Here is a 23,316-nt window from a genome sequence, read left to right as displayed (position 1 = left end):
TATCTGGTAAAGATGACGAGCATGATAGAAACCTTTTATACGTGCTAGAGAGTGCCATAAAGGAAGGAGTGAAATTCAACCCTGAGAAATGTATATTTGATGCTCACAGTATCCCTTATTTTGGCCACGTCATCACAGCTGAAGGCATAAAGCCGGATCCAAGGAAGGTTCAGGCTATAAAGGAAATGCTATGTCCTACAAGCAAGGAGGAGCTCATGACGTTTTTAGGAATGGTCAATTTCCTGTCTCGTTACATTCCAAATCTTTCGACTTTGAACCACTCATTAAGAGAGTTAGGAAAGCAGGATACATTCCAGTGGACAGATGCTCACAAATCAGAGATGGAGAAGATCAAGGTTTCTATTTGTCAGAACCTAGCTGCATTTGATGCTCAAAGTAAGGAAGTAGAGTTGAAAACAGATGCGTCAAAACATGGCCTTGGGGCAGAGCTTTTAACTCACGGACAGATTGTAGCATTTGCCTCAAAAGCATTGAATGAGACAGAACAGCACTACTCACAGATCGAGAAGGAGCTGTATGCAGTCATGTTTGGCTGTCGGAAATTTCACCAATACATTTATGGCCGAAAAGTCAAGCTGTACACAGATCACAAGCCTTTGGAAACCATTCTGTCAAAGCCTTTGTCTCAGGCACCACCAAGGCTGCAAAGGATGATGCATCAGATACAGCCGTACGATTTGGAGGTTCACTACATTAGAGGCAAAGATATCCCAGTAGCTGATGCCCTGTCAAGACTGCACACATCTGAAGAAAACGACGATTTTCAAAATGAGATCGAATTTCATGTAAACTCGTTTGTTAAGCACATGCCTGTTAGTGATACAAAAATGGAGCAAATCCGAAAAGAAAATCAGCGAGATCCAGTCATGCAAACCCTCATCAAAGTGATCCAGGAAGGGTGGCCTGTCGTCAGGAAGTCTTGTCCAAGACCTGTTATCCCATACTGGAATTTCAGAGAAGAGCTAGCGGTTGTCGATGGCATCATCTTGAAGGCTGACCGAATTGTCATTCCTTTAGCCATCCAGCCAAACATTCTCCAGCATCTGCATGCATCCCACATGGGCATGGAAAAAACCAAACAGAGAGCGCAAACTGTGGTTTTCTGGCCTGGACTGAACCATGAAATAGAAGAGTTTGTAAAGAGCTGCGAATCGTGTGGGAAATATGCACCAAACAACCCCAGAGAGTCTTTGCTTTCTACTCCACTACCCCAAGGCCCATGGGAAGCTATTGGTGTAGACCTTTGTCAATTGGAGGGCAGAAATTACCTCAATACCAGTGACTACTATAGCCGGTTCATTGAGATTGACAAGTTGAACTGCACAACTTCGTCGGAAATCATCACCAAACTCAAGTCACATTTTGCTAGATATGGCATACCGTTGAAGATTCGGTCAGACAATGGGCCACAGTTCTCATCCAGTGAGTTCCTTAGTTTTCTGCAACTGTATGACATCCAGCTCTGTACATCAAGCCCGAACTTCCCACAATCGAATGGACATATAGAAAAGGCAGTAGACATTGCGAAAAGAATCATGCAGAAAGCAGTTGACTCCAATTCGGATCCTTATCTTGGTCTTCTTGGGTACAGGAGTACTCCAATCAGTGGATCTGCATCACCAGATCAACTGCTCATGAGCAGGACTCCAAGGTTGATTCTACCAACTATCCAGCTGCGTCCCAAGGTAATACCTAGAAAAGAGATCATTAGGGTTCATGAAAGAAACCAGTGTAGGCAGAAAACCTACTATGACCGGCATGCGAAAGACTTAGCTATGCTGAGTCCAAACAAAACAGTTTGGATGAAACTGTCAAAAGAAGATAAGCATTGGAAGAAAGGGATAGTTCTGTCAATGCCAGATCCAAGATCTTATCTAGTACAAACGGAAAACGGAAATACTTACAGACGAAATCGCGTGCATTTGAAGCCTAGATTCACTGCGCCGGGGGAAACCGAAATTAACATTCCACACGAACTTGTAGACTCAGATGAGAGCCAGTCCATTGCGCCGGGTCCATTACTTGAGGGTACTGAGTCCCCTGAAAAACTAGACGCTACCAGTCCGACTATTGCTACTCCACCAAGGTTTAGAGTTGATGAAGATGCTGATGTTGCAGCCACACCATTTGCAACTCCGAATCCGGTTCCAGTGAACAGTAATAGGAATTCTAATACGAACGGGACTGACTCTATTTGGGCCACGCGTGTCAAGATATGGAAGGCCCATAAAACCAAGACAGATTTTCGATCTGTGAATAAGTAAATGGAACTATGGTTATTTACGATAGTGATTATGATGCTTCAGAAGAGTTTTTTTTGTTTTTGTTTTGTTATTTGTTTTTTTGTATTTTGTATGTGAAGGAAGATGTTGTATGCTTAACTTTGTTATGATATGCTTGTGCCGCCTGTAATGCTCTCATTGTATTGGTTGCTGTGTGCTTACGCTTGTTGTTTTGTGTTGCAGGTCGGTTGGCTTCAATAAACTGATTTAAACAAATGTCTCTCATTGAACACAACACAGGTTTACAAAACTTTTTCACATTAATGAATCAAGTCTCGAAATTATTTTTGAAAATAGAAATGCCGCATTTCATTTTCATATGCAAACATCTTAATCCTTTGAATGCAAGTTTACCTATTTGAGAAAAGAAAATCAGGGGTTTCTCACTCTGTTATCAATATGACTGAAAAGTCGAAACTTTTATTTCTGAGAACCCAGTGGCCGTTCTTCTCGTTAAGAACCTAAGGGGGCTTTAGTCATTACTACTGCTACTAACAACTCACCTCATAACCAAGCCCTCTGAGGCCAAAAACAATCACTTCAGCAATTCTGTTCGAATCTTGGTTCAATTTAATTTTCAGCATTTAATAATTGCATACTATTTTCGAAAAAGATGCATGGCGACTTCTATCCAGATTGGGAATTTTATATGAGTTCAATCCAGGTTGGGGATTTAAATTCATATGAGTTTTTTTTTTAACAGGATTTGAAACTAATCAGGAATAAAATGACTATTTACCAGGAATTTTGGAAAATTTTTGAAAAACATGAAACGAAAAACATATTCTTTGTTTTAATGACTCAGTATATCAAAAATTTACAAATAGCAGAAAACTCTAAATTACAGAAAACAAGCCCTTTTTTCAATAAAATACAACGAAACGATATTTTATCTATCCGGGTAAAAGTGTACAGATCCTGAAGGACCCCCCCCACAAAAGAAAATTAAACAATTTGAAAATAGTGTATTTTGATTTAGTTCAATTTCCCATTGAACATGTCGTGACAATTTCAACGTAGTACCCTTAGCCGTTCTTGAGGTAGCGCCCTTTGTACAAAACTGAAAGCATGAAGTGTCTCTTGTTTAGTTTAAAATGCCACCCCCTCCCCCCCAGCCACGAACATCTTGACGTAGAAAAAATATTTTCAAAAAACATAAGATTGCATCGATTTGTAACATCAGCAACAAATTTTATTTTCAAGGATTTTATCTTTGTTGTAACAAAAAAAAAAAAAAAAAAAAAAAAAAAAAAAAAAAAAATATTCAAGCCACCAAACGATTTATCCGGCATTGATTTCACCTGTACGAATAAGCAACTGCGCTAGGAGGCGTTGAATTAAATTTTGCATTATTTGGTAATTATTAAGCTACATTAACCTTGTTGATTTCAATGTTTTATGTACCAAAGGAGTTGCAACATTTAGGTGACTAGTTTTGCTTACCGTTCGTGATGGTTTAACACTATCCTACGAAATTTATTGAATAAAAGCAATGATTTTGGACAATCCAAAGAAAAAAGCATTGTTGCAAATATAGGGGAAACGTAACAAGGGAAAGATAGGAGACGGTACAGTACCTACATATCCTGATGCATTTGTCAAAAAAAACTATTACAGTAGTCCTACTTAGTTACATCACGTGCCAAATAATGTTATTTATTTAATAAAGATTTCTGTCATTTATAAAATAACAATTTCTGACAGTTTGCATTTCACATATTCTTTTTCATTGGTTGAGAAAAGAATATTTTAGATCTTTTCCGTTTCTCTCTATAAGAATTCAAATTTTGGCTTTCTATTTATATGTTTGACAAATTTTGCAACAGCTTTTGGTGCTCCTGCATTATACAGGCTTCTAGGGTTAACTACTATAGAGTAGGCAATGATAAAACCCGTTTTCGACATGTTTACCGCTATAGACTAGGCAATGATAGCGTGGTTTTCATTGCGCATACGATATTCACCGGTTTTTTTGTGGGGTTTAGGGGGGGGGGGGACGGTACCTAAGTTAGGTGACATATCTAATATATGATATGCTTTACAAACCCCCCCAGCCAACCCCCCTACCCCCCCCCCCCAAATGTGCAAATATATAGCCCAAATTGGTTTACAAACTATTAGATATAAATCCTTTTTTATTTTATTTCATTAGCATTAACCAAACTTGACTTTCTAGAAAGGCCCGCATAATGCAAGAGTACCCAATTTTTTAACAAAAGTTGTACTATAATGCTTTCGATTGATGGGTAGGGGGAGAAATATTCAAATATAAATAAGTTGAAAATCTGTATAATCTTTAGGTTTCTATAGGGTTGAAGAGATTTCAGCTCCTGTCATGTTACAACCTTGACTATAGACAAATAGTACGCAATTATTACCCTCCACATACCCTGAAAGTTTCAACTTAACTTCCCTAATTTGTCCATAAATACCACATATACACACTTTTGCCAACCATGGATGTAAATTGTGAATTTCGATTTAGTTCAATATCCAACATAAGAGCTAATTACGCTGATATATCCTACTAGACAATAATGTAAGTTATTTTGTGATTTTATTAGATTTGATTGAAAACATAAATCAAAAAACAGTATCCAACATGAACGGAGTCCAGATTACACGACAACTGTCTCCTTGATCCACTCAACTCAACTGGGGACGATCCCTTTTGTCACTTCATGACCCTTACCGCGTCGCGGGACTATATAGTCCCCTCCCCCCCAGTTTATTTGTCTGTTACGTTTAATCATAGCACCCTGCAGTTATACCCATTTTCTATGAGTTTTCTTAAACATTTTATACACCCCTCCTCCAAAGAGAAATTCTGGACACGGCGTCTGGACACGTTGTTTGTCCAATTTCTTGAACAAAATACAAAAAAAACCAAGCCCCTTTTCAACAATAATCCACAAAAAGACTTTCTTGAATCTGGAAGGGGGAGTGAGAACTAAATCTTGCAGAAAATACCCCCCCCCATTGAAGCTACTGGTATTCACTCATGCTACTTGATAACAATACATCTGATATTGTGACATTATTAACTTTTCCTACAAATGGACACAAAAACTTAATTTTTAGTCCCCATATCAACCATGACAGAAACAATACATTAAGACTTTATCAGGTATATCATTACTCAATTTATTTTTATTTGTATATTTCCTTTCTGTTTATCATTAAATAGATTAATTTTATAATTCCATCTTGTTACTAACAATATAGCCATAACACTGAATTGACAAATAGATGGCCTTCAAGTATGATTCCAGTTTTATAGTAGAATTTGAGTACAAACTTGCTAAAGAACCCTAAGCTTTTAACCGTAGAAAATAAATATAAACTGAAAGAACGGTTCTATTCTATTGACTTAATATAGAAAAAATTAGTTAAAACACCGTAGTAAGATAAACGTTGCATTCCAAGAGTGTAATATCTTTTGTTTTTTCAATTGCAGAAGATCAATTTCTCGTGTATTACTATTCTGTATGGACTTGTGCTAGTTTTATTCAGATTTCTTGAGCAATGCTTTGCTCTTTACTTTTTATCCTAAATAAATTACAGGGTACTGGTGCATTATGCGGGCATTGCTATATACTATATCAAATAAACCAGCCACAAAACCCGTCAAACTGCTATTTCATTAGCAGACAACGGGTGATTTGCTAGATAAATTGATGCCAAAGCGTGATTTCTCAATATTTAAACGATTGTTTTTGGGGGGGTTTAGGAGGGATAAAGGTACCTAGGTTAGGTTACGTATTTAATGTATGCTGTGCTTTACCCCCCACCCTCCCTAAATTGCAAATATATCGTCCAAAATTTTTCATAAACTATTATATATTAATAAGAATTTATTTAATTTAAATTATCCCATTTCATTTTAGAAAAAACTACAAAAACGGAATGGAAAAACTGTTACTAGACAAAGGAGGACTAAGGGTTCTAACATAATGGGGACTTAAGGGTACTAAGGACTTGGTTCGTTAGTACACCGAGTCAAGAGTGCCTTGGAGCAGTCCGTCCCCGCTTAAAATTAGCCTCCCTGGATTAAATCTGTAAAACATAACACAAAATACTTAGTAAAAACATGCTGCATGCAACTAGGCGAATAACAACACTAATCATGTCTCCAAAGGTGACGTATTTAATATATGTTATGCTTTACAAACCCCCAAAGCAAACCCCCTTACCCCCCACCCTCCCTAATGTGCAAAAATAGATCCCAAATTTTTTTATAAACTAATATACATTAATCCAAATTTATTTTATTTCATTAGCATTAACAAAAATTTAATTTTTATAAATGCCCGCAAAAAGCAAGAGTAACCAATTTTTTAACAAAAGTTGTACTATAATGCTTTCGATTGATGGGTAGGGGGAGAAATATACAAATATAAATGATTTGAAAATCTGTTTAATCTTTAGATTTCGATAGGGTTGAAGAGATTTCAGCTCCTATCGTGTTACAACCTTTGCAACAAACAAATAGTACGCAATTATTACCCTCCAAGTACACTGAAAGTTTCAACTTAACTTCCTTAACTTTTCCATAAATATAACATATACACACTTTTGACAACCTTGGATGCAAATTGTGAATTTTGATTTAGTTCAATTTCCAACGTAATAGCCATTTACGCTGATATATCCTACTAGACAATAATGCAAGTTGTGTTGTGATGTTATTAAATTTGCTCAAAAACATAAACAGAAAAAACCGGATTCAAAATGAACCGAGCAAATATTACAAGAAAAATGTCCCCTCTTCCCCAACGACACCACTGGTGACGATCAATGGTGTCATTTCACGAAAATTATAGAGGCTAGGTAATATCTAGTCCCCCCCCCCAATTTTTTTGTCTGATACATTAAAACGAAACACAAAGCATTTAAACAAAATTTCTATGAGTTTTTTTTAAGCATTTTATACACCCTTCCTCCAAAGAGAAATTCTGGGCACGGCCCTAGGGATGGGAAGAGTATTCTTTATAATCCAGGGAGGGAAAGTTAAACTACTAGACAAAGGATGAATGAAGGTCCTAAGAGAATGGGGACTCAAGAGCGCCTAGGACTTGGTTCGTTATTGCACCGAGCCAAGAGTGCCTTGGAACATTCCTTACCCGCTTAAAATTAGCTTCCTCGGGTGTAATCTGTAAAAGATAACAACAAATACTTAGCACTGAAAAGCTGCATGCAACTAGGCGAATAACAACACTAATCATGTCTACTTCACTATAAACATAGCTTATTTAAAAACCCCTGGAAGGTGCGCCACATTTCACAATTACTGTCCCTTTTTGCTATCTGCCCATAATTTCACAGTTTGTTTTTCATTTTTGAAAAGATTGAATTTTTGTTCATGTATGACTTCAATTATCCTCCATTCTCCAGGGTTACTTGTCTGACCAATAATCAAGACCGTTTCCTCAAATAGTAGTCCTATTGACAGCTCCAGTCATTTTCGTCTCGTCAAATGCTAAGGGTAAGTAATCAGGTTTGTTAGATAAGTGATCTTGGAATATTAGAGCATGCAGCAAAACTATAGGCTACCCTGCCTTGCGGCATTCAAAATTCGTTAAGACTCATCAAGTGCCCCTCCCCACGGTAACCTTTAGTAAAAGGCGAAAGATTAACTCGATATGAGGAGAGGCTAGAGCTATGAAAATAGCTAGAGATGACTTGAGTATATAAAAATAAATCCTTATCGTTTTTTTTTAACAAGGTTCGAAAGTAATAAGGAATTCAATGTTCAATCAAGTAAATATGGGCAAAAAAATCATATGATGAGAAAAAATATTCAATAAGCTGCAATTCATGGGCAACTTTAATGGCATGGTACATAAACTACATCCACAGAAAATAACATAAAAATTCAGTAATCAGGCTCAAAAACAATTGTAATGTAACTGAGTGGTCGATCAATGGCTGTCGCCAAAGTCCCCCCCTATTTAAATATTCTAAGAAACTTGGCTATAGTGAAGTAATTTTTAGTTTGATATGTTGCCAACGCAATTGACTTGATGAAATGTGGGGGGACCAAAGGCATTTCACTTTTTTAAGACTAGCCTTTGTGACTTAATCTAAATTTCAGGAATTTGGTTCGATCCCTAGTTAGTTTAATAATCAGTGATTAATAATTATAGAGTATTTTCGAAAAAAAATGCATTAGGATTCTATAGAGCATACTCCCAACCCTCTCATATGCCTGGAATTTCAGGCACGATTGTTCCGTAATATTTCAAACATGTAAGTTTATCAAGAAATTCATTTTTTCAAAAGGGCCCAATGATCAATTATACAGGTCCCATTAAAGCCTTAACAATAACAAATTGTGTGCTTTTCCTTACAACTGATAAATACGTCACATACAAAAGAGGCCCAAAGGACAGAACTTTACAGAGCGTGGACAGGGGTTTGGGAGACCGCAATCCTCCACTAATAAAATTTACACTATTGAGATATCCCCATATAAGGAAATCCAGGGATCTGCCAATCCAAAGTACTACATAAAGGGCAAAAGGCCACACCCAGAAAGTTCTTCCCTCGTAATTAAGACAGTTCTCCAGCCTGTTAAGTATATTTCAATAGATATCTAACAGTTTACTAATATCTTTCGACATAAATCCCGTTGCTTTGAATGCCACACAGAAGCTTCAATTTATTAGCCAGATGCAGGTTTACAAAACTTTTTAAGTCTATAAATTATTTTTGAAAATAGAAATGACCCATTTCATTTTCATATGCAAACATCTTAATCCTTTGATTGCAAGTTTACCTGTTTGAGAAAAGAAAATCAGGGGTTTTTTACTCTTTTATCAATATGACTAAAAACTCAAAACTTTTATTTCTGAGAACCCAGTGGCCGTCCTTCTCGCTCACAACCCCGGGGGGATTTAGTCATTACTACTACTACTAACAACTCACTAAAGAACCAAGCTCTCTGAGGCCAAAAACAATCACTTCAGCAATTCTTTTCGAATCTTGGTTCAATTTAAATTTCAGCATCTAATAATTGCATACTATTTTCGAAAAAGATGCACGGGGACTTCAATCCAGGTTGGGGATTTCATATGAGTTCAATCCAGGTTGGGGATTTCAATTCATATGAGTTTTTTTTTTAATAGGATTTGAAACTAATCAGGAAAAACATGACTATTTACCAGGAATTTTGGAAAATTTTTGAAAAACATGAAACGAAAAAAATATTGTTTGTTTTAATGACTCAGTATATCAAAAATTTATAAATAGCAGAAAACTCTAAATTACATAAAACAAGACCTTTTTTCAATAAAATACAACGAAACGATATTTTATCTATCAAGGTAAAAGTGTACAGATCCTGAAGGACCCCCCCCCCACAAAAGAAAATTAAACAATTTGAAAATATTGTATTTTGTTTTAGTTCAATTTCCCATTGAACATGTCGTGACAATTTCAACGTAGTATCCTTAGCCGTTCTTGAGTTATCGCCCTTTGTACAAAACTGAAAGCATGAAATGTCTCTTTTTTAGTTTAAAATCCCCCCCCCCCAAAAAAAAATACCCTGATGTTCTATATTAACTTCTAATTTTAATTTTTAAATTAAAATTTTGTTTAACGTTTTTTGTTGGCAAAGCCACTAACATCTTGACGTAGAAAAAATATCTTAAAAAAACAAAAGATTGCATCGTTTTTCAACAACAGCAAAAAATTTTATTTTAAAGGATTTTATCTTTTTTGTAACAAACAAAAATAAAAAGAAAATATAAAATTATTAAAAATTCAAGCCACGAGACGATTTCTCCGGCATTTATTTCACCTGTGCGCATAAGCAAATGCGCTAGGAGGCCTTGAATTAGATTTTGCATTATATGGTAATTAGTAAGCTACATTAACCTTGTTGATTTCAATGTTTTATTTACCAAAGGAGTTGCAACATTTAGGTGATTAGTTTTGCTTACTGTTCGTCACGGTTTAACACTATCCTACGAAATTTGTTGAATACAAGCAATGATTTGGGACAATCCAAATAAAAAAGGATTGTCCCAAATATAGGGGAAACGTAACAAGGGAAATATAGGACACGGTACAGTACCTATATATCCTGGTGCCTTTGTTAAGAAATACTATTACAAAAGTCCTACTTAGTTACATCACGTGCCAAATAATGTTATTTATTTAATAAAGATTTCTGTCATTTATAAAATAACAATTTCTGACAGTTTGTATTTCGCATATTCTTTTTCATTGGTTAAGAAAAGAATATTTTAGATCTTTTTCCGTTTCTCTCTATAAGAATTCAAATTTTGGCTTTCTATTAATATGTTTGACAAATTTTGCAACAACTTTTGGTACTCTTGCATTATGCAGGCCTCTAGGGTTAACTACTATAGAGTAGGCCATTATAAAACCCTTTTTCGAAATTTTTACCGCTATAGACTCGGCAATGATAGCGTGGTTGTCATTGCGCATACGAAATTAGCCTGTGTATTTTTTGGGGTTTAGGGGGGGGGGGAAGGGACCTAGGAGGTTAGGGGACGGATCTAATATATTCTAGGCTTTACAATACCCACCCCCCAACCCCCCTACCCCCACCCCCTAATGTTCCCAAAAAAATAACCCATAATGGTTTTTAATATATTTAAATAAACATATTTTATTTTATTTAAAAATCAATAAAAAAAAATTAAATTTTATAAATTAACACCAAATGAAATAGTAACCAATTTTTTTTAACAAAAGTTGTACTATAATGCTTTCGATTGATGGGTAGGGGGAGAAATATTCAAATATAAGTAAGTTGAAAATTTGCATAATCTTTTGGTTTCTATAGGGTTGAAGAGATTCCAGCCCCTATCATGTTACAACCTTTACAATAGACAAATAGTACGCAACTATTACACTCCACATACCCTGAAAGTTTAAATTTAACTTCCTTAACTTTTCCGTAAATAGCACATATACACAATTTTGACAACCTTTGATTCAAATTGTGAATTTCGATTTAGTTCAATTTCCAACGTAAAATCCATTTACGCTGATATATCCTACTAGACAATAATGCAAGTTATGTTGTGATGTTATTAAATATGCTCAAAAACATAAACACAAAAACTGGATCCAACATGAGCGGATCACAGTTTAAAATAAAAATCTCTCATAGTACCCCCAGAATCCACGTGTGAAGCTAAAGTGGGTAATTTACCGAAAATTATAGCGGATAGGAACTCTCTAGTCCCCCCCCCCCAATATTTTTGTCTGATTAGTTAAAACGAAACACAATTCATTTAAACTAATTTTTTATGAGGTTTTTTTTAAACATTTTATACACCCCGCCTCCAAAGAGAAATTCTGGACACGGCTCTAGGGATGGAAGAGTATTTTTATAATCCAGGGAGGGAAAGTTTGTTGTTTTTCCAATTTCATGAACAAAATACAAAAAAAACCAAGCCCCTTTTCAACAATAATCCACAAAATGACTTTCTTGAATCTGGAAGGGGGAGTGAGACCTAAATCTTTCAGAAAAATAGCCCCCCTCACATTGAAGCTGCAGGTATTCACTCATTCTACTTGGTAATAATACAACTTATACCGTATTATGAAATTATTAAATTTGCTACAAACATGGACAAAAAATCTTAATTTTCAGTTAACAGAACAACATACACAGAAACAATACAGCAAGACTTCATCAAGTAAATGAGTACTCACTATATTTTTATTAGTATTTATCTTTTCTGTTTGTCATTAACTAGATTTATTTAATAATTTTTTATTGTTACTAACAATGTGGCCAAAACAATGAATTGACAAACAGATGGACTTCAAGCATACTTCCAGTTTTATAGTGTAATTTTATTGTAAGCCTAATAAAGAACAATAATATTTGAACCGTAGAAAGTTAATATAAAACGAAACATAAGTCCGATAAAATGGACTCAAGCTTGAAAGACTTAATAGAAACAAAGTAGTACGATGAAAGTTACATTCAAAGATGGTAGTATCTTTTGATTTTTCAATTGCAAAAGATCAATTTCTTATGGATTAATATCCTCTATGGACTTGTGCTAGTTTTGTTCATTTTTCTTGAGCTATGCTTTGCTCTTTAATTTTTAGACTAAATAAATTACGGGGTACTGGTGCATTATGCGGGAATTGCTATATAATATATCAAATAAACCAGCCACAAAACCCGTCAAACTGCTATTTCATTAGCAGACAACGGGTGATTTGCTAGATAAATTGATGCCAAAGCGTGATTTCTCAATATTTAAACGATTGTATTTTGGGGGGTTTAGGAGGGAGAAAGGTACCTAGGTTAGGTTACGTATTTAATGTATGCTATGCTTTACCCCCCACCATTCCAAATGTGCAAATATATACCCCAAATTTTTTTCTAAAATATTATATATTAATCCGAATTTATTTAATTTCATTTATACCATTTCATTTTAGAAAAACATCCTAAACTGGAATGGAAATACTGTTACTAGACAAAGGAGGAATGAGGGTCCTAACAGAATGGGGATTCAAGAGCGCCTAGGACTTGGTTCGTTATTGGACCGAGCCAATAGTACCTTGGAGCATTCCTCACCCGCTTAAAATTAGCTTCCCTGGGTTAAATCTGTAAAAGATGACAAAAAATACTTAGCACAAAAAAGCTGCATGCAACTAGGCGAATAACAACACTAATCATGTCTACTTCATTATAAACATAGCTCTATTTAGAAACCCCTGAAAGGTGTGCCACATTTCACAATTACTGTCCCTTTTTGCTATCTGCCCATAATTTCACAGTTTGTTTTTCATTTTTGAAAAGATTGAATTTTTGTTCATGTATGACTTCAATTATCCTCCATTCTCCAGGGTTACTTGTCTGACCACTAATCTAGACCGTTTCCTCAAGTAGTAGTCCCACTGACATCTCCTGTCATTTACGTCTCGTCAAACGCTAAGGGTAAGTAATCAGGCTTGTCAGATAAGTGATCTTGGAATATTAGAACATGCAGCAAAAGTTTAGGCTACCCTGCCTTTCGGCATTCAAAATTCGTTAAGACGTATAAAGTGCACCTACCCACGATAGTCTTTAGTAAAAGGCAAAAGATTAACTCGAAATTGGGAGAGGCCAGAGCTATGAAAATAGCTAGAGATGACTTGAGTATACAAAAATAAATCCTAGTAAATCGTTTTTTTTAACAAGGTTCGAAAGTAATAAGGAATTCAATGTTCAATCAAGTAAATATGGGCAAAAAAATCATATGATGAGAAAACATATTCAATGAGCAGTAATTCATGGGCAACTTTAATGGCATGGTAAAAAAACTACATCCACAGAAAATAACATAAATATTCAGTAATCAGGCTCAAAAACAATTGTAATGTAACTGAGTGGTCGATCAATGGCTGTCGCCAAAGTCCCCCCCCCCTATTTAAATAGTCCAAGAAGCTTGACTGTAGTGAAGGAATTTTTAGTTTGATATGTTGACAACGAAATTGACTTGATGAAATGTGGGGGGGGGGACCAAGGGCCTTTCACTTTTTTAAGACTAACCTTTGTGACTTAATCTAAATTTCAGGAATTTGATTCGATTCCTAGTTCAATTTAAAAATCAGTATTTAATAATTACAGAGTATGAAAAAAAATGCATTAGGATTCTATAGAGCATACGCCCAACTCTCTCATATGCTTGGAATTTCAGGCACGATTGTTCCGTAACATTTCAAAGATGTAAGTTTATCAAGAAATTCATTTTTTCAAAGGGGCCCAATGATCAATTTTACATGTCCCATTACTGTCTTAACAATATCAAATTGTGTGCTTTTCCGTACAATTGATAAATACGTCACATACAAAAGAGGCCCAAAGGACAGAACTTTACAGAGTGTGGACAGGGGTCCGCGCGAACGCACTCCCCCACTACCAAAAATTAAACAGTTAAATTACCCCTATTTGAGGTAATCACAGCAGCCAGCCAATCCAAAGTGCTACAGAAATGCTTAGTCCTGAGAAAGTCTCCTTCATGATCAAGGCAGCTCCCTAGCCAGGCAAGTATGATTTCGATAGAAATCTAACATGTTGTGACTAATATCTTTCGACATAAATTCCGTTGCTTTGAATGCCACTCAGAAGCTCCAATTTATTAGCCAGATGCAGGTTTACAAAACTTTTTAAGTCTCTAAATTATTTTTGAAAATAGAAATGCCCCATTTCATTTTCATATGCAAACATCTTAATCCTTTGAATACAAGTTTACCTGTTTGAGAAAAGAAAATCAGGGGTTTCTCACTCTGTTATCAATATGACGGAAAAGTCGAAACTTTTATTTCTGAGAACCCAGTGGCCGTTCTTCTCGTTAACAACCCAGGGGGGCTTTAGTCATTACTGCTACTACTAACAACTCACCACAGAACCAAGCCCTCTGAGGCCAAAAACAATCACTTCAGCAATTCTGTTCGAATCTTGGTTCAATTTAAATTTCAGCATTTAATAATTGCATACTATTTTCGAAAAAGATGCACGGGGACTTCAATCCAGGTTGGGGATTTTATATGAGTTCAATCCAGGTTGGGGATTTCAATTCATATGAGTTTTTTTTTTTTTTAACAGGATTTGAAACTAATCAGGAATAAAATGACTATTTACCAGGAATTTTGGAAAATTTTTAAAAAACGTGAAACAAAAAACATATTCTTTGTTTTAATGACTCAGTAGGCTATATCAAAAATTTATAAATAGCAGAAAACTCTAAATTAGAGAAAACAAGCCCTTTTTTCAATAAAATAAAACGAAACGATATTTTATTTATCAAGGTAGAAGTGTACAGATCCTGAAGGACCCCTCCCCCACAAAAGAAAATTAAACAATTTGAAAATAGTGTATTTTGATTTAGTTCAATTTCCCATTGAACATGTCGTGACAATTTCAACGTAGTATCCTTAGCCGTTCTTGAGGTATCGCTCTTTGTACAAAACTGAAAGCATGAAATGTCTCTTGTTTAGTTTTAAATCCCACCCCCCCTCCCCCCAAAAAATACCCTGATGATCGATATTAACTTCTAATTTAAATTTTAAATTTTTATATTAAAAATTTGTTAAACGTTATATGTTGGCAAAACCACGAACATATTGACGTAGAAAAAACATTTTCAAAAAACATAAGATTGCATCGATTTGTGACATCAGCAATAAATTTTATTTTCAAGGATTTTATATTTGTTGTAAAAAAAAACAAAAAAAAAAATTATTAAAGCCTCCAAACCATTTAACCGGCATTGATTTCACCTGTACGCATAAGCAACTGCGCTAGGTGGCGTTGAATTAGATTTTTCAGTGTATGCTAATTAGTAAGCTACATTAACCTTGTTGATTTTAATTTTTTATTCACCAAAAGATTTGCAAAATCTAGGTGATTAGTTTTGCTTACTGTTCGTCACTGTGTAACACTATCCTACGAAATTTGTTGAATACAAGCAATGATTTGGGACAATCCAAATAAAAAAGGATTGTTCCAAATATAGGGGAAACTTAACAAGGGAAAGATAGGACACGGTACAGTACCTACATATCCTGATGCCTTTGTCAAGAAAAACTATTACAGAAGTCCTACTTAGCTACATCACGCGCCAAAAGATATTAATTATTGAAAAAGGAATTCCGTCATTTATAAAATAACAATTTCTGACAGTTTGTATTTCACATATTCTTTTTCATTGGTTAAGAAAAGAATATTTTAGATCTTTTCCTTTTCTCTCTATAAGAATTCAAATTTTGGCTTTCTATTTATATGTTTGACAAATTTTGCAACCATTTTTAGTACCCTTGCATTATGCAGGCCTCTCGGGTTAACTACTATAGAGTAGGCAATGATAAAACCCGTTTTCGACATGTTTACCGCTATAGACTAGGCAATGATAGCGTGGTTTTCATTGCGCATACGATTTTAGACTGTGTTTTTTTGGGGTTTAGGGGGCCGGAAGGGGCGTAAGTGAGGTGACTGACCTAGGATATACGCCTATGGAAACGCTCCCAAACCAAACCTCACACCCCATCATGGTCCCCTCAAATGCAACCATTTTTGTCCAATATAATTATTTATAATCCTATTTTTTATTTTTTATTTAGCATTAAAAACTAAATTAATTCCCTACATTAACAAGTACAGAACGCTGAACCAATTTTTTAACAAAAGATGCATTAAAAATCTATCGTCATGTTTTTAGGGGGAAAAGTATAGAAAAATGAGTAAGTTGAAAATTTGCATAATCTTTGTTTTCGATTGGGTTGACAAGATTTCAGCTCCTATCATGTTACAACCTTGACTATAGACAGATAGTACGCAATTATTACACACCAAACAGCCTGGACGTTTCAACTTAACTTCCTTAACTTTTCCATAAATATCACATATACACACTTTTGACAACCTTGGATGCAAATTGTGAATTTCGATTTAGTTCAATTTCCAACATAAAAGCCATTTACGCTGATATATCCTACTAGACAATAATGCAAGTTATGTTGTGATTTTATTAGATATGCTCAAAAACATAAACCCAAACATAGGATCCAAAATGAGTCGAGCACAGATTACATGAAAACTGTCTCCTCTTTCCAATCAAAACCACTGGGGACGATCAATTGTGTCAAATCACGACAATTAGCTCGGCTCGGTAATATCGCGTGCCCCCCCCATATTTTTGTCCGATACGTTAAAACGAAACGCAATGCATTTAAACAAGTTTTCGATGAGGTTTTTTTAACCATTTTATACACTCCTCCTCCAAAGAGAAATTCTGGACACGGCCCTAGGGATGGGAAGAGTATTCTTTATAATCCAGGGAGGGAAAGTTTGTTTTTTTCCGATTTCTTGAACAAAATACAAAAAAAAACCAAGCCCCTTTTAAACAATAATCCACAAAAATACTTTCTTTAATCTGGTAGGGGGAGTAAGAAATAAATCTTGCATGAAAATACCCCCCCCCTCCCATTGAAGCTGCTGGTATTCACTCATGCTACTTGGTAATAATACAACTTATACCGTATTATGAAATTATTAAATTTGCTCCAAAGATGGAAACAAAAGCTTAATTTTTAATTACCCGAGCAAAATAGACAGAAACAATACAGTAAGACTTCATCAGGTATATGATTACCTACTATATTTTTATTAGTATTTATCTTTTCTTTTTGTCATTAACTAGATTCATTCTGTAATTATATCTTGTTGCAAACAATGCAGACTTCAAACTGAATTGACAAATAGATGACCTTCAAATATGATTCCAGTTTTATAGTGGAATTTGAGTACAAACTTACTAAAGAACCCTCAGCTTTGAACCGTAGAAAAGTAATAGAAAACGAAACAAAAGTCCGATAAGATGGACTCAAGCTTGAAAGACTTAGTAGAAACAAAGTAGTACGAGGGAAGCTGCATTCCAAGATGGTAGTATCTTTTGATTTTTCAATTGCAGAAGATCAATGTCTTATGGAGTAATATTCTGTATGGACTTGTGCTAGTTTTGTTCAGATTTCTTGAGCCATGCTTTGCCCTTTACTTTTTAGCCTAAATAAATTACGGGGTACTGGTGCATTATGCAGGCATCGCTATATACTATATCAAAGAAACCAGTCACGAAACCCGTCAAACTGCTATTTCATTAGCAGACAACGGGTGATTTGCTAGATGCATTGATGCCAAAGTGTGATTTCTCAGTATTTAAACGATTTTCTTGTGGGGGGTTTAGGAGGGAGAAAGGTACCTAAGTTAGGTTACGTATTTAATGTATGCTATGCTTTACCCCCCACCCTTCCTAATATGCAAATATATCGCCCAAATTTTTTTCTAAAGTATTATATATTCATCAAATTTTATTTCATTTCATTTATCACATTTCATTTTAGAAAAACCTCCTAAACTGGAATGGAAATACTGTTACTAGACAAAGGAGGACTGAAGGTTCAAACAGAATGGGGATTCAAGAGCGCCAAGGACTTGGTTCGTTAGTGGACCGAGCCAATAGTACCTTGGAGCATTCCTTACCCGCTTAAAATTAGCTTCCCTGGGTTTAATCTGTAAAAGATAACAACAAATACTTAGCACAAAAAAGCTGCATGCAACTAGGCGAATAACAACATTAATCATGTCTACTTCACTATAAACATAGCTTATTTAGAAACCCCTGAAAGGTGTGCCACATTTCACAACTACTGTCCCTTTTTGCTATCTGCGCATAATTTCACAGTTTGTTTTTCATTTTTGAAAAGATTGAATTTTTGTTCATGTATGACTTCAATTATCCTCCATTCTCCAGGGTTACTTGTCTGACCACTAATCAAGACCGTTTCCTCAAGTAGTAGTCCTACTGACCTCTCATGTCATTTACGTCTCGTCAAACGCTAAGGGTAAGTAATCAGGCTTGTCAGATAAGTGATCTTGGAATATTAAAACATGCATCAAGAGTAGAGATTACTCTTCCTTTCTGCATTCAAAAATTCATTAATAAGTATCGAGTGCCCCTCCCCATTTTAGCATTCATTTACACGTAAAACGTCAATATAGTCTGAGGAGAGGCCAGAGCCGTGAATACTATTCTAGTTCATTCGATGGTCCAAAACCTAATCCTAATCGTTTTTTTTAACGAGGTTCAAAAGCAATAAGGAATTCAATTTTCAATGAAGTAGATATGGGCAAAAAAATCATATGATGAGAAAACATATTCAATCAGCAGCATTTCATGGACAACTTTAATGGCATGGTACAAAAACTACATCCACAGAAAATAACATAAATATTCAGTAATCAGGCTCAAAAATAATTGTAATGTAACTGAGTGGTCGATCAATGGCTGTCGCCAAAGTCCCCCCCCCCTATTTAAATATTCCAAGAAGCTTGGCGGTAGTGAAAGAATTTTTAGTTGGATATGTTGCCAACGGACTTGACTTGATGAAATGTGGGGGGACCGAGAGCATTTAAATTTTTTAAGACTAGACTTTGTGACTTGATCTAAATTTCAGGAATTGGGTTTGAGCCCTCGTTAATTTAATAATCAGTGTTTAATAACTACAGAGTCTTTTCAAAAACACAATGTATTAATAATCTATAGATCATACGCCCAACTCTCTCATATGCTTTGGATTTTAGGCACAATTCTTCCGTGATATTTCAAACATGTATGTATATCAAGAAATTCATTTTTTCAAAAGGGCCCAATGATCAATTATACAGGTCCCATTACTGCCTTAACAATAACAAATTCTGTGCTTGACCTTACAACTGATAAATACGTCACATACAAAAGAAGCCCATAGGACAAAACTATACAGAATATGGACAGGGGTTCGGGAGACCGCAGTCCCCCACTACCATAAATTAAGCTGTTGAGTTACCCCCATTTGGGGAAATCCAGGGGTCTGCCAATCCAAAGTGCAATGGAAAGGCCTCACACTGGGAGTGCCTCTATCATGATCAAGGCAGCTATCTAGCCAGTTAAGTATGTTTAAATAAATCATTTTACTAATATCTTTTGACATCAATCCTGTTGCTTTGAATGTCACTCAGAGGCTCCAATTTATTAGCTAGATGCAGGTTTACAAAACTTTTTAAGTCTATAAATTATTTTTGAAAATAGAAATGCCCCATTTCATTTTCATATGCAAACATCTTGATCCTTTGATTGCAAGTCTACCTGTTTGAGAAAAGAAAAACAGGGGTTTCTTACTCTGTTATGAATATGACGAAAAAGTCGAAACTTTTATTTCTGAGAACCCAGTGGCCGTTCTTCTCGTTCACAACCAAAGGGGGCTTTAGTCATTACTACTACTACTAACAACTCACCACAGAACCAAGCCCTCTGAGGCTAAAACCAATCACTTCAGCAATTCTGTTCGAATCTTGGTTCAATTTAAATTTCAGCATCTAATAATTGCATACTATTTTCTATTAAGATGCATGGGGACTTCAATCCAGGTTTGGAATTTTAATTTAATTATGGCTAATGGTCATTGGCTTTTTCACCATTAATTATTAAAATTTTGTCGGATCAAAAAAAAAATTTATATATTTATTCAATATATTAAACAGTGAGAAATCGACAGTCAGTTTTTCCTCACATCACAGCAAGTGCACACTATGTCCGATTTGTAGAGTCGTGAGCATTTAGGACACCTTGATTGAAATGCACTAATCCCGAGTAACTTGAACTACAGTACCAACGCGATAAGGGAGCGGAGCAAGCCCCGACTGTTCAGAGTCCCAATTTAGAAAACCGGCGTTAACTGGATCTCAAATATGGAACTCTTCAAAAATTATTTGATATTTTATGGTGTTTGAACAATTATATGCAATTCTCTATCAGTGTTTATTAAAAAAATTGTATAAAATTATTGGCATAAATTATTACATTTTTAATTGAATTTTTAATAGCAAAATTTGCGCAAAAAACTCAGTTTTAGGTGTGCAAATATTTATAGAATGTTTTTTTTAAATTACAATTAACAAAAATATAACTTTGAAATAGACTTTAAACACATGAGTTGCATATACTGAAAATATAAACGCTGAAAGAAGAAATAGGAATATGGATCAAGAATCTTCCATGCTAATTAAAACAAAATTCGTCAATTGACTTTCTGTACAGCTGAAAGGAATAGATGCAAAAAGAAAAAAAAATGTTGATAAAAATGTTGAATAACCCCTAAAGGAGGGGGTATTCAAAATCACAGGGGACTTTGTTTTTACCGAGATGTAAAGTGAAAATGGTTTTAACTCCTTATTTACATATATAGCTCAATGTTTCTTTCCTTCAATGTATTCTTATTATTATTCAATTATTCCTATTCAATTTATGAGTCTTTATATGTGTTTTTTTTTTGTGTTTAAATTTTGAGTATTTATATGTGTTTATCTATTATTATTATTATTCAGTTATTAATATTTACTTTATTTATATTTTATTTATTGTTTTTATAACTAATTAATAAAAAAATATATTTTATTATTATTTTAATTTATTATTATTTTTATTTTACTACCAATACCTCGGTTAGAGTTGCTTTAAAAAAATTAGCTCTTAGTTTATTATTTTTTATAACATCAGATATGACTCCATTTTCGTGATCGAGTTGATGAATTCCACAAGCCGCTACGTACTAGCCGCTACGTTCGTTTTGAAGAGTTTGGTCAAATTAAAAAAGAGTTGTATAGTTTGTGTGTTGCTCAATGGAATTGCCACATAACGTCGGCTTTTGAAGAAATTGTTCAGTTTTTAAGTAATATTGATAGTGTGATTGATGTTTTGGGAATTTGTGAATCAGTTTTGAGTATGTATAGTCTTCTCTCTTCCTACGCTTTTCCAGGTTACCAACTGATATCAAAGTCGCAGCATTCAATGGGGCGCGGGGGACTTGCATTTTTGGTGAGAGAGGGATTGAATTTTGAGGAAAGGGAGGACCTTTATTTATGGAATGAAGGTAAGATTGAAATTTTTTCTATTGAGATTGAAATAAATAATGGTAAAAAGTTAATTGTTTGCCTGGTTTATAGACCCCCTGGTGCTCATCCGGAGGAATTTTTTCAGGAGTTTGATATGTTTTTAAGCAGGGCCCAGTCTAATCGATCAGAGTGTGTTATTCTGGGTGATTTTAATTTTGATTTATTGAATTTAAATAGCGTTAATTTAGAATTTTTAAATCTTGCATTATCTCATGATTTGTACCCAGTGAATCTGATTCCTTCCCGTATCACTGCTCAGTCGGCAACATTAATTGATAACATATTTGTTTCTTCAAATCTATTGAGACAAGCATTCTGTGATGTTCTCCTTCAACCTGCTTCTGACCACCTCCCGATTGTTTGTATGATAAATAGTATCAAAACTTCGACTAAAAACCTAAGTAAGAGAGTTTATAGAGATATGAGAAATAATAACTTGAGAAAGCTGAAAGAGCAAGTTAGTACTATAGCATGGGATGAAGTGAGTGAAGAGCAGAATGCAACTACAGCATTTGACAGGTTTATGAATATTCTCTTACCGGTATATGAGGCGTCTTGTCCTCTGAGGAAAATGAGGAAAAAGAAAAATGAGCCAAGAAAGCCATGGGTGACCACAGAATTGCTTGAAATGATGGAAATGCGAAACCAGCTTTTGAAAAACATTTAGAGAGCCCGGAAAATGCGAGTTTATTTGAAGAATTTAAGCGAGTCAGAAACAAAGTTAACCATAAGCGTTGCAGTGAGAAAAAAGCATATTATGCTTCTGCTTTTGATGGTAAAAGTGGTGATGCAAAAGGAACCTGGCGACTGATAAATGAGGTTTTAAAAGGGAAGACTAATGATAATGATGGAGTAAAGAGTCTGATGGTGAATGGAAGTGAAATCACTGATAAACAGGAAATGGCTGATGAATTCGGAAAATATTTCACGAACATAGGCGCGAGTATTAAGGAAGACGTAGCTAAAAAGTCTAGAAGACATCTGTTAAAGTCCTTTATTGATAATCGAGGCGAAGGGCACAGTTTTTCGTTCGAGAAGTGCACAGCAAAGGAGATCGAGAGCACAGTGAAAGGACTGAAGTCCAATTCTGCCGGAATAGATGGACTTAATCTTAGGGCTGTAAATGCTATCCTAGTTTATATATTACCTTGTCTAACTGACTTAATAAATCTATCACTCCAGACCGGCGAATTCCCTAGTGGTCTTAAACTAGCAAAGGTAATACCATTGTATAAAGGGGGAAGAAACAAGAACTATCGAATTGGCGACCGATATCGTTATTGCCTATTTTTTCTAAAATCTATGAAAAGATAATTCACAGGAGACTTTATGAATATTTGGATAAACTAGGAATATTGTGTGACAGCCAATTTGGATTCCGCAGTAAACATTCTACTAGCCATGCTGTTCATCATCTTCTGGATGTAATCAATAGAACTCTAGAAAAAGGTCTTATTCCTTTAACGATCTTTGTTGACTTCAAAAAAGCCTTTGACACTGTGGATTTTGAGTTGCTGCTGTGTCGCCTACCTAGTCTGGGGA

At 35.1% G+C, this 23,316-nt stretch overlaps 2 non-coding genes and 2 pseudogenes across 2 annotated transcripts; all 4 read right to left on the bottom strand.

Moving 5' to 3' along the window:
* Positions 1-7,848: 7,848 nt before the first annotated feature.
* Positions 7,849-7,965, bottom strand: LOC148950588 (U5 spliceosomal RNA; annotated as a pseudogene).
* Positions 7,966-13,303: 5,338 nt separating this feature from the next.
* Positions 13,304-13,419, bottom strand: LOC148950587 (U5 spliceosomal RNA; annotated as a pseudogene).
* A 755-nt stretch (positions 13,420-14,174) lies between these two features.
* LOC148950586 (U1 spliceosomal RNA) lies at positions 14,175-14,338 on the bottom strand. The gene has a single exon (XR_016142042.1). It is a non-coding gene; the product is annotated as a U1 spliceosomal RNA (small nuclear RNA).
* A 5,277-nt stretch (positions 14,339-19,615) lies between these two features.
* Positions 19,616-19,778, bottom strand: LOC148950585 (U1 spliceosomal RNA). The gene has a single exon (XR_016142038.1). It is a non-coding gene; the product is annotated as a U1 spliceosomal RNA (small nuclear RNA).
* Positions 19,779-23,316: the final 3,538 nt, after the last annotated feature.

This window comes from Artemia sp. Qi Xiang Cuo, chromosome 7, assembly GCF_049724085.1.
Source record: "Artemia sp. Qi Xiang Cuo chromosome 7, ASM4972408v1, whole genome shotgun sequence".
In the NCBI taxonomy this organism is placed as follows: Eukaryota; Metazoa; Arthropoda; class Branchiopoda; order Anostraca; family Artemiidae; genus Artemia; species Artemia sp. Qi Xiang Cuo.
This window is presented reverse-complemented; position numbering and strand designations above follow the sequence as displayed.